Source organism: Mus caroli, unplaced genomic scaffold, assembly GCF_900094665.2.
Source record: "Mus caroli unplaced genomic scaffold, CAROLI_EIJ_v1.1 scaffold_13541_1, whole genome shotgun sequence".
Taxonomy (NCBI): Eukaryota; Metazoa; Chordata; class Mammalia; order Rodentia; family Muridae; genus Mus; species Mus caroli.
This window is the reverse complement of record NW_018389161.1, coordinates 3,995-16,198: the sequence shown is the minus strand read 5'-3', so window position 1 is coordinate 16,198 and position 12,204 is coordinate 3,995. Positions and strand designations below refer to the sequence as shown.

The window sequence follows — 12,204 nt, the reverse complement described above, 5'->3', positions numbered from 1 at the left end:
ATTCTAATTCTCAGGATGGCACGTAATTGTGACATTAATACTGCCTGATCCTTCCAATTCATTTAATTTTAAGAGTGAGACATTCTTCCTTCATGTTGTGTTTGTTTTGAAATATTTGAATGACTATGCATGCATATGCACCTCTGTGTGCTTGGTCCTCATTATATATAGTCAAAAAGATGGCCTCAGAACTCCTGAACTTGGAGTCATGANTAGTTCTGAGCTTCCACGATAAGTACTTGCAATTAAGTCCTATATCTAAGACCAGCAAGAGATATTAAGCCAGAGCCATCTCTACTACACACTNTGTTGTTTATTTTTGAAAAGCATTTACTTTGCTAATGTTTTCATTTGTTCCTTATACCTTTAAACATCGATTGCCTTTAAGTACCTCTATTTTTGTTTCTATTGAAAGATTCATCTACTTATTTATTTATTTATTTACTTATTATATGTAAGTACACTGTAGCTGTCTTCAGAAACACCAGAAGTGGGCATCAGATCTCTTTAAGGATGGTTGTGAGCCAAAATGTGGTTGCTGGGATTGGAACTTAGGACCTTTGTAAGAGCAATCAGTGCTCTTAACCACTGAGCCATCTCTACATCCCTTTAAGTAACATCTAATTTATTAAGTAACATTTTATTTAACTTATTTGAACTGGGGAATTTCAGGATCTTGAAATATGAAGACAGAAGAACTACAGTGACCATTTAATTCTTTGTAGGAAGTTCACTGAAAACCTGTGAGGTTCCTTCTTTCTTCTTTGGGTTGTTATTTTGTTGTTTTTATTGTTGTTCAGTGCTTTTATTTTGTTGGTTTTTGTTTTTGTTGTTGTTGTTTGATAGATTTTTTTTTTTAAATTTTGGGACAAGGTTTCTCTGTATAGCCCTGGCATTCCTGGAACTCACTTTGTAGACCAGGCTGGCCTCAAACTCAGAAATCCACCTGCCTCTGCCTCCCAATTGCTGGGATTAAAAGGGTGAGCCACCACGCCTGGCTTGTTCGATAGATTTTTGCAGCAGAGACAGTGTCATAATGAGTAGTTCTGCCTTTCTTGAACTTGTTTAATAGACAAGATTGGCATACAAGTCAATGAGATGCACACGTCTGTACTTGGCGAGCATTTCAATTAAGGGCATGAGCAAATACACCCAGCTTGCTAATAGTTTTTTGGTTGTTTATACTGAGTTATCAGTGGTGTTAATCCGTTTGCCCCCCACCCCCTATGTGTTTTACTTGGCATTTCTTTTGCTAGACTATATGCTCTTCAAAGAGCACAGCATTCTCAAATGAACTTCCTAATTTGGTTTTCTTTTTTTTTTTTTTCAAAAAAATCTTTATTTATTATTATATGTTAGTACATGGTAGCAGTCTTCAGACACAACAGAAGAGGGCATCAGATCACATTATGGATGGTTGTAATCTACCATGTGGTTGCTGGGATTTGAACTCAGGATCTTCAAAAGAACAGTTGGTGCTCTTAACCACTAAGCTAGTTCTCCAGCCCCATAATTTGGTTTTCATAATTAGGTTTGAAAATGATTTCATGAGTATAGCAGGATTTTTCTGTCATGGGCTATGTGTGGGGATTATCAAGATAGAATGCATATATTGTAAGTCAAGTATTCATTACAGTATTATCACTATCATACTTTGTGTTGTACACATGTATGGGATTTTAGGATGCATTGACCTTTGATGATGTGCATGTATACTTCACTCTGGAGGAGTGGTCCTTGCTGGATCCATCTCAGAAGAGACTTTACAAAGATGTCATGCTGGAGAACTACAGGAATCTCACTGCTATAGGTAAACCTGAATTTTCCTTTCAGTTTTAAAATAAGGAGGGGGAACAGCTGATTTCTTTGTTATTGATGCCCTTGTATAATCTTGAATTAGAATAAGAAAGAATGAGGCAAATAAAGCAGGCATGGTTCTAAGGTTCATTGAAAATAGTGGCTTATAGACAAATTTCCAACAATAATTATTTCTGGTCCTATATTTTAGGCTACAATTGGAAAGACCATAACATTGAAGAACATTCTCAAAATGATAGAAGATATGGAAGGTAATTTTTTGTGAAACCATATTCTAATGAGCTTCTGCAGAAAACATAATGTGTTCTCTAAGTTTTAAGGAGCATCAACAGTATTTTTTTTTTAATGCTTTAGGTTAGTTTTTGAGCATTAGATTCTCACAAAACCAAGTACCTTGATTCCAATCAGCTGATAGGTTGTTGCAATGCATTCCTCTATCACTGTATTTCTTAACAGATATAACTGTTTGAATCGTATCGCCTTTACAGCTACACTGTAGCACTGCCATTCCACTTATATTCACACCAATCAGATATTGCAAATTTTACACACACTGAATATGTGTATGTGCAAAATCTTCTACTGAGCAAATAGTTCAGGGTTAATCTGTTGTTAATCATATACTTGTCTTAAATCTGATACGTTTAGTGAGAGGGGAATTTACGAGCGTTAAGGATGTTGTGCTGGAGAAACCTTACTTTCTACCATAAGAGGAGGCCATATGAGCAGAATAATTTTGAAAGAAACAGAGGATCTCTCTTTCCTAGAACTATTTATTAGATCATAGACTATTGCAGTAAATCTCCAACCCAAACAGGCCCCAGCAAATGAAAATACAACTCAGTTAATATGAACACGTGCTGTGCGCCTAGACTGGGCAGATCTACTGCTACTCACTCTACCATCTTCTCCATCCACGAGACCCCTGCGAACTTGCAGTTTCTCCAGGCCATGTGCTTCTGCTCTGCTTTTCTTCTTCTTCCTCCTCCTCTTTGTCCTCTCCCTCTTCCATTTTCTCCTTCTTCTTTCTCCCAACCTTCCAATCAACCTTCCCTTTAATCTGCCCAATCATTAGCTCTCTTTATTTTACAAGTTAAGATGGGAAGCATGTTTACAGGAAATCACATGAGGGCTGACTCATTCCATGTTCACAGCCACTCACAGGAGAATGTAATTAACATCAAATATAATTAGCCAAGGTCTATCCACAACAGTATACAATAGGCCCCACTTTGAGGAGACTTTCTGAATGTGATACAAGTTTCTAGTCACTTAGATTTTCAGCTTCATTTGGAATACAACCATAAAATTATACTGAAGAAAATCCTATGAGCATTAAGAATATGGAATTTTTGATTGTCCTTCACTTTTCAAATATGATATGACTCACAGTGGAAGTAAATTTGTGAACACAATTATGGAGGTAAATCTGTGAATTCATGAAGTTTTCTTCAAGTATCTGAAAAACTTGATGTATCTAAAGGCTGGTGTAAATGTGAGCCATGGAATAAATGCCCTAAACCTCACAGGTATCTCCAATGATGAAAAACAACCCACAAGGAAGGGGAACACCAAGACTGTAAACAATGTGATAAAACATTTTTTCATAGATTCATTTTATTATTTATTTTATGTATGTGAACTCACTGTCAATTTCTTCATACACACCAGAAGAGGGCATGGAATTCCATTAGAGATGGTTGAGAGCCACCATATGGAAGCTGGGATTTGAACTGAGGACCTCTGGAAGAGAATTCAATGCTTTTAACAGCTAAGCCATCTCTCTAGTCCCGTGATAAAACCCTAAGATCAGAATGTACCCTATAATTAGACCAAAATTTAAAACTAATTTATACAGATAGAAAGGTTTCATCATTGTAATTAATGTAATAAAATTTTCATGTCCCAATAATCATTGCAGGCACGAAAGAACTGCTGGAGAGAAACCCTATGAATATACACAATGGAATAAAGCCTTCAAACATCACAGTCATCTTCAAAAGCTTGAAAGAAACAAAACTAGGGACAGACACTCTGAAGTCTTTCAACATAGTAAAATGCTTGCATATCAAAATTCTCTCCAAAAAAATAAAAGAACAGGTACTGGAGAGAAACCCTACAAATGTAATGCATGTGATAAAGCCTTCTTAAAGCTCAAGTATCTTCGAGCACATCAAAGAACACATGCTGGAAACAAACTCTATGAATGTAATCAATGTGGTAAAGCCTTTTTACATCCCAGCTATCTTCGAATGCATGAAAGAACACATACTGGAGAGAAACCTTACCAATGTAATCAATGTGGTAAAGCCTTTACACTAAGGAGTCATCTTAAAAGCCATAAAGTAGTACATACTGGAGTGAGACCCTACATATGTAATCAGTGTAATAAAGCCTATCCACGCCAGAGTTGTCTCCGAAAACATGAAAGAACACATACTGGAGAGAAACCTTATATATGTAATCTGTGTGATAAAGCCTATTCACACCAGAGTAATCTCCGAATACATGAAAGAACACATACTGGAGAGAAACCTTATATATGTATTCTGTGTGATAAAGCCTATTCACAACAAAGTTGTTTCCAAATACATGAAAAAACACATACTGGTGAGAAACCTTATAAATGTAATCAGTGTGATAAAGGCTTTGCACAGCTCAGGTACCTTCGAGCACATGAAAGAACACATACTCAAGAGAAAACCTACAAATGTAATCAATGTGGTAAAGCCTTTGCACAGCTCACCTATCTTCGAGTACATGAAAGAAGACATAGTGGAGAGAAACCCTACAAATGTAATGAATGTGATAAAGCCTTTTTACAGCTCAAGTATCTTCGATTACATGAAAAAAGACATAGTGGAGAGAAACCCTATGAATGTAATCAATGTGGTAAAGCCTTTTTACATCCCAGCTATCTTCGAATGCATGAAAGAACACATACTGGAGAGAAACCCTANAGAAACCCTATGAATGTAATCAATGTGGTAAAGCCTTTTTACATCCCAGCTATCTTCGAATGCATGAAAGAACACATACTGGAGAGAAACCCTACAAATGTAATCAATGTGGTAAAGCCTTTTTACAACCCCACTATCTTCGAAAACATGAAAGAACACATACTGGAGAGAAATATTACAAATGAGATCAATGTGGTAAGGCCCTTACAAAAAGCAGTCATCTTAAAACTGATAAAGTAATACATACTGGAGGGAGACTCTAAATATGTAATCAGTGTGATGAAGCCTATTCACACCGGAGTCATCTTCCAATACATGAACGAGCATATACTGGAGAGAAACCTTACAAAGGTTATCAGTGTAGGAAGTCATTTATATCTCACAGTCATGGTCAAGCTGATGAAAGAATTTATACTGAATAGAAACCTTATAAATTTAATAAATGTGAAAAAGCCTTTTCACAGCCCAGGTATCTTCGAATACATGAAAGAACACATACGGGAGAGAAACTTTACAAATGTAATCAGTGTGATAAAGCCTTTGCACAAGGCAATAATCTCAAAGTACATACAAGGATGTGTATTGGAGAGATCCCTATGAATGTAATCATGTGGTAAAGCCTTTTATATGACTAATCTTTTGGGATGCATCAAAGAACAGATACTGGAGAGAAACATTTCCAACATAATCAATGTGGTAAAGCCTTTGCAGAAAGCAGTCATCTTCAAACCCGTAACGTACTACATACTGGGGAGACTCTGCAAATGTAATCAGTGTGATAAAGCCTCTTCACAACAGAGTGGTCTCCGAATACATAAAAGGAAACATCTGTAGAGAAACCTTTAAAATGTAGTCAATGTGATGAAGCCTATTCACAACACAATGGTCTTACCTACAATAACTCATACTGGAGAGAAACCCTATGAATGTAAGGGATTTGGTAAAGCCTTTGCACATTACAATACGCTCCAATAACATAAAAATGACCATACTGAAGAAACTATGAATGTAATCACAGGGTGAAGCATTTGAACATCACCGTAGTCTCTAGAAACAAAAAAGGAACCATCTAGGAAAGAACCCCTATAAAGTTCTTTAACATGGTAAGGTCTTTGCACATATCTGCAGTCTTCATCATCATGGAAGGATTCATACAGTAGAGAAACCATATGAACAAAAGAAATGTGGTAAAGCTTTTGCTCATCACAGTTATCTCTTATTATAGAAAAAAGGAGATATTAAAGAAAGATCCTACAAGTATGATAGAAGTGATGAAGCCACTTCACAACACATTTATCTCTGACTTCATTAAAGGAAAGATAATGATGACAAACACTATGAATGTAATAAATGGGGTAAGCCCATTATATAACATGGTCAAATTTGAATACAGAAAATGACGTACTAGACAGGAACCCTATGAATATAAGCAATGTAGTAAACACATGAAACCACTCATACTGGAGAGAAACAGTATTGAAGGTATTAAATATGGGGAAGTCTTTGCTTGTAACAGTGGTCTGTAAATACACACACAAAAATCATAATGCAGAAGAGCAACCCTCCAAATATAATTGGCGTGATAAACCATTTTTATAAGTTATCTTTGAATACATCAAACAACACATACTGAAGAGAAAACCTATGAATGTAAGCAATAGTGTGATGCCTTTTCATATTAAGATAAAAGAATATATGCTCTGGAAAAAGCCTCCAAAAGCAGTCTGTGTGATGAAGCCATTTTACATCACAGTCCTCTTCAATAGCATGCAAAGAGACATTCTGGAGAGAAACCTTATGAATATATTTTAAATTGTAAAGCCTTTGAAAATTTCTATAGCCTTCATGATCATGAAAGTATTCATAGAGAAGTGAATCTCTGTGAATGCAAGCAATGTGGTAAACCCTTTGCTTACACATCACAGTTCTCACCAAATGCAGAAAACAATACATGCTGGTGAGAAACATTATGAATATATTTAATATTGTGAAGCCTTTGCACATTTCTGTAATCATCGCCATGACTATTCATACTGGAGAGAAGGCATGTGAATTCGAGCAATATGGCAAACTCTTTTATTTGCTTCATTGCAAAACATTTATTTAGGAGTCTTGAGTGGTTTGACACCTGACAACATGGAGGTGGTTGTCAGGGAACCCAAGACTGAAAGAGAAGTCACTGTAAGGCTGAGGAAATCAGGTATTTACAGAGAGCCCTGGAGTATGGATGAACTGTCAGGGAGGGAGCTTTAAGTGTGGAAGCCAGAGGATCAAAAGGCCAAATAGCAGTGCTTGTGGAGACCCAGAAGACAAGCTAGCTCCTGTTGTACTTTCTGTATCCACTCAGCTCTTTTGGGTCAGCCCCCTTCCAGGTCTTCCATTCTTCTTGGAAACTCTAAGTAGCTGTCAGTTCCAGAACCCCACAGTCCACCACTTGGCAATACCACTTGTTCCTTAAACTGAGGAGTCACGACACTGTCATTGCTTTAAGTTATTTGGTCGATAGAAATAATGATATTCTAAAGAGTATTTATAGATCTCCCTTTGGGTAATATGTAGTGAAACCATGTACCCTTTGAAATTTGAATTTACCTTAAACTCAATCTGGGAAAGACTGGTTCCTCCAGATGAGAATGTCCTTGTTGAATAAGAAAGGCAGCAACAATTTGGATGGGTTTACAGATGGGAAACATTCATATACATTGGTTAGATTCCTTAATTGTTCATATTTCTTGCCTGCTATCTGCTCCCATTAGGACCCCAAGGATAATTAGTTAGTTTATATCTTCATCACTTGTTCAAAGAAGTCACACTGAAAAATACATTAATAATTTCAATTTTCATTAATAATTTGTTTTTCTTATCTATTGATTTCTCTCTTTCTCTTCTTTTTAGGAATTTTTTATTTATTGTGTAAGTACACTGTAGCTGTCTTCAGACACACCAAAAGAGGGCATTATCTGTCATTACAGTTGGTTGTGTGCCACCATTTTGTTGCTGGGAATTGTATTCAGGACACCTCTGGAAGAGCAGTCAGTGCTCTTAACCACTGAGCCATCTCTACAGCCAAATTTCTCTCTCTTGCTGAATACTCCCACTTATGAATCTCTGGCAGGCAGGGATGTCAATAGAACATAAAACAGATCTGCCCACCATGCTGTCAGAGTGACTGCATTACAGATGGCCATGTCACAGCTAGCGAACTTGATTCTTTTAATTAATTTAATAAGTATAAGTGACTGAGCTGTGGTATGAATAGCCATGGCACAGACTCTAGTCAGGACTGGAGTATCAGAAGAAAGCACCCATCAAATGCATACCTCCTGTTCCTTGCGACTATGAGCAATATAGTTTTCCTTTATCATTAAGTCTGTTTGACTCAGCAAAGGACTAGTGTTAAGATGTGCTTATGCTACAGTTAGTGAAACCCAGACTCACAGAGATAAGTAGCTTTACAATGGAGTTAAGTGTAACTGCTCATCTTACTCATCCTATCCTTCTAATGACTCAGGGAATGCAGTTGAAGTCATCCAAGCCAGGCATTGTAACACTGGCCTATGATCATTGTCCTTAGAAAATGGACGGAGGAGTCTCAAAGTCAAGCAAGGTGAGAATGGTTACTTGGGTGTGGTGAGAGTCCCATGGATCCAATTGGAGATTTTGATTACCTCATATCAGTGTTCAAAATCTTCCCTGCAGCTCCAGAACTTCCAGACCATGATACCACCAGGTGTTAGCTGATGTATAAACATGCCATATTTTCTATTCTCCATGTTTTAGTCCATGTCAGCCTAGGTTGCTTCATCATCAGACTCCTCTAGCTCATTAAAGAGTAGAATTGTGCAATTGAAAAAAGTTAGCCTCAGGTGGCAATGAGATCCTTAATTGCATATCCAACAAAAGTTTTCAGCCTGGGGCTGGAGAGATGGCTCAGTGGTTAAGAGCACTGACTGCTCTTCCAGAGGTCTTGAGTTCAATTCCCAGCACCAACATGGTGGCTTACAACCAACCATAATGGGATGCAGTGCCATCTTCTGGTGTGTCTGAAGACAGCGACAATGTACTACTCACATAAAGTACATTAATTAAAAAAAAAAGTTTTCAGCCATAAGACTATATACACACCCAACAAAAATAGATCAGGTTCTATTTTTATAGCTGTGCATACCTATCCATAGATACTTAATAAGGAAGTATTTGGAAGAGATAAAGAAAGGACAAAGAAGGTAGAAAATGATGTAATATTTTTATTAAAATGTAATAAAGTTAAAGTATAAAGCTGCAAGAAAAATAGGATACTATGTAAGAGCCCTGGTTCTTGTTATAGAGGACACAGTTTCTTTTCAGAGATATGACCTGGTAGCTAAGCATCTCCTGTAACAGCATTCCCAAGGCATCCCATGGACTTTGTAGGTATTGTGCTCAGATATACGCATGAAAACACCCATATACTGAAAATAAACACCTAAAATATAATACAATCATGACCTAACCCTAAGTCATTTAGTCACCTGTTCATAACAGTCACAGTCACACACACACAGACACACACACACACACACACACAGGATTTGCATGAGGAACATGGGATTTGCTTCAAACAGAATAGAAGAACAGTCTGTCGAGTCCAGTGCTCAGAGTCATCAGAGTAGACAATCAGCTTTGTGAGTCACCTTTATGAAGAAGGACCTGAAAGAGCCAGGGTTTTTTAATTACCCAGCCTATGTTAATACCATGTATGTGAATGAAGGATGATCAGATTGGTGTTTATACTATTTGGGGAGGTTTGCTTCATCCAATAAATATTGAATTTCCAGGTAGGGGGCATTCTTTATAAATATGTCTGATGCCTTGGCCCAGTGAGGCCAACTCAGAATTGAGAAGAAGGCCATTGAGTGTTTTAATGCCATTCCCTCTGCTAGGAAATCACTGATCTTATCTCATAATTAATTTTATTCTCCAATGTCTTCTGGTCATTTAGAATTCCTTTCCTTTTTTTCACAACACTACTGATTATTTCCTGTAGAGGAATGTCTCCTGTATCTCAGGCTTGGTTTTGCTATTCAGTTGAGAATGGCTTTGACCATGCAATCCTGCCTCTGCTGCCAAGTGCTGGAAAGATAGACAGTCTTGCTACTTCTTCCAGGCAGGCTCTTGGCTGATCAATGAAAAGGAAAACTACCAGTTAATGAGCGTTCTCCAATCTCTGGCTTTTATTGGGATTTAGAAATGAAATTAGACCTATGCAAGAATTGATTTCTATGATTAACTTTGAAGCTCCTCCAGGCATAGTAAAAAAAACAGGATGGGAAAAATGCATGGAGAAAACTTCCCTGCAGTGGCAGTAGTTGATATTAGCAATGGGTAGTGAGGTATTCAGATTGGCCATTTCATTTTCCTCATGTCCACACACAAGGCAACCACGAATCTCAATTAAAAAAAAAAAACCGCTGAATTTATTGTGAAACAAATTTACTATAGTTTAACCAAAATAGAAGATCAGGGTAATATGAAGTGGCCCTGCTGAACAGAGCTGCACATAAGATGGTCGTCCTGAGAGGAAAGATATGGTTAAAACTTGGTGTACTTGGGCTGGTGAGATGGCTCAGTGGTTAAGAGTGCAGACTGCTCTTCCGAAGGTCCCGAGTTCAAAAATCTCAGCAAACACATGGTGGCTTACAACCATCCATAAAGAAATCTGATGCCCTCTTCTGGAGTATCGGAGGACAGCTACAGTGTACTTACATATAATAAATAAATAAATAAATAAATAAATAAATAAATCTTTTTTTAAAAAAAGAACTTGGTGTACTCTAATACAAATTGCAAGTTTCTAGGATCACAAAATCTGGTTGTGCTAGTTAAAATCATTTTTGGCATATAATCCACCATTCCCTCCTGCTCTCTCAGGCCTTGAAGCCCTCCCATAGAACATTTATTGTTTGTTTGTTTGTTTTAATTTACGGCCTGTTTTTCCTTTAGCACCAGGTATTTTTTGAATGTGACCTATGTTTGGCTGCAGGAACTCACACCATTGAATCAAATGGACGATTACATAAGACATTGAGTGTGTGATGGACTGTGTACACATAAGATCCTCTGCTCAGAAGCGAAAGAAAATGTGCTCTAGGAGATGTGAAGAACTTGTACAGAGCTATGCAATTTCCACAATAAGACCCTGTCTGCTCCTAGAGTGGAAAGGCAGAGCTGCAAGGCCATATGCTGTTTCAGTTAGTTGATAGCTGCTCAACAACTAGAGTAGCTGCTACTGTTCTGGGGCCAAGCTGGATGACCCTAGCTAGTGATGCACTTTGGAGAAGTCTAGGAATCAGGAACACTAGTGGGAGATAGCATCTTTGTTCTTCCCAGAATTCTGCTTGCAAGCAGGTGTAGGGAGCTGTGAGGGAGACCACAAGCCAGTCCGTAGTGACAGAGGGTGGGGAGGGGGGGGCACTGTCTCCAGATCAGGAAGAGCAGACGGGCTGAAGTCTCACAGTCTGAGCTGCTAAAATAGGAACAGAGTGTGTGCCATATTGCAGGTCTGCTATTAAATGTGGTGATCTGGGCAGGAACCCTTAGACTCTCAGTCATCCTGAGTGTAGATTCCCAGGAAGAGGGTGAAGATCTGCATCCCTTCCAGTGGAAAGCTATGCTGCATACAATACCCATTTAGTGTACACATGCAGGTACTACTTTTGGTTTGTGCGCTAATGTCAGTCTGAAAAAATGAAGGTTTGTTTGGTTTTTGTTTAGTTTTTGAGTTCTGAACATTGCATTTCACATTCAGTTTTGTGTGACAAATTTTCCAAGTAGTTTAGAAAGAAGGTAATGGGCTTTATCCTTCATCAGTATTAGATCGAAATAATTTTAAATTCTCATGACCAACAGACACAATGTTGTCATTAACTGAAACTCAAATCTAAGGCACAGAAGGAATTTCTGAGATGACTGTTCTCAGGTGTGATTGGTATTGTGAAGGTGGAAAGAACACATTCTACACCTTTTCTCTTAATCCATGTGGCAGGAAGCAGACATTAAATTAGCCTTCAGCATAGTTTTGTGTGTGTGTAAGTGGGGCTGGGTTTACCTGAATCCAAAATGGGGTGTTAGTGCCTGCAGAACCATGCATTGCCCTCTTTTGTGATCACCTCCATTTCCAAAATGAGCTCCATGTCATAGGGCTTCTCTGTTTCGAAGGGAAATCAGTAGTAGATGGAGGGTCAGAAACATAATAATTAAGGGGTCTGTTAATTATTTTGTATGAATTATTGAGTCTGTAACTACTCAATTCCTATACACCTATGATCATAGTAAACATTAGTCAAATTCACGTTTTTTTGTTTGTTTGTTTGTTGTTTGGTTGTTTGGTTTGTTTTTTTGGTTTTTCGAGACAGGGCTTCTCTGTGTAGCCCTGGCTGTCCTGGAA

At 37.8% G+C, this 12,204-nt stretch overlaps 1 pseudogene; it reads left to right on the top strand.

Annotated features, from left to right (window-relative positions):
* Positions 1 to 6,629, top strand: part of LOC110287971 — a 12,450-nt pseudogene extending 5,821 nt beyond the window's left edge.
* The last annotated feature ends 5,575 nt before the right edge of the window (positions 6,630 to 12,204 follow it).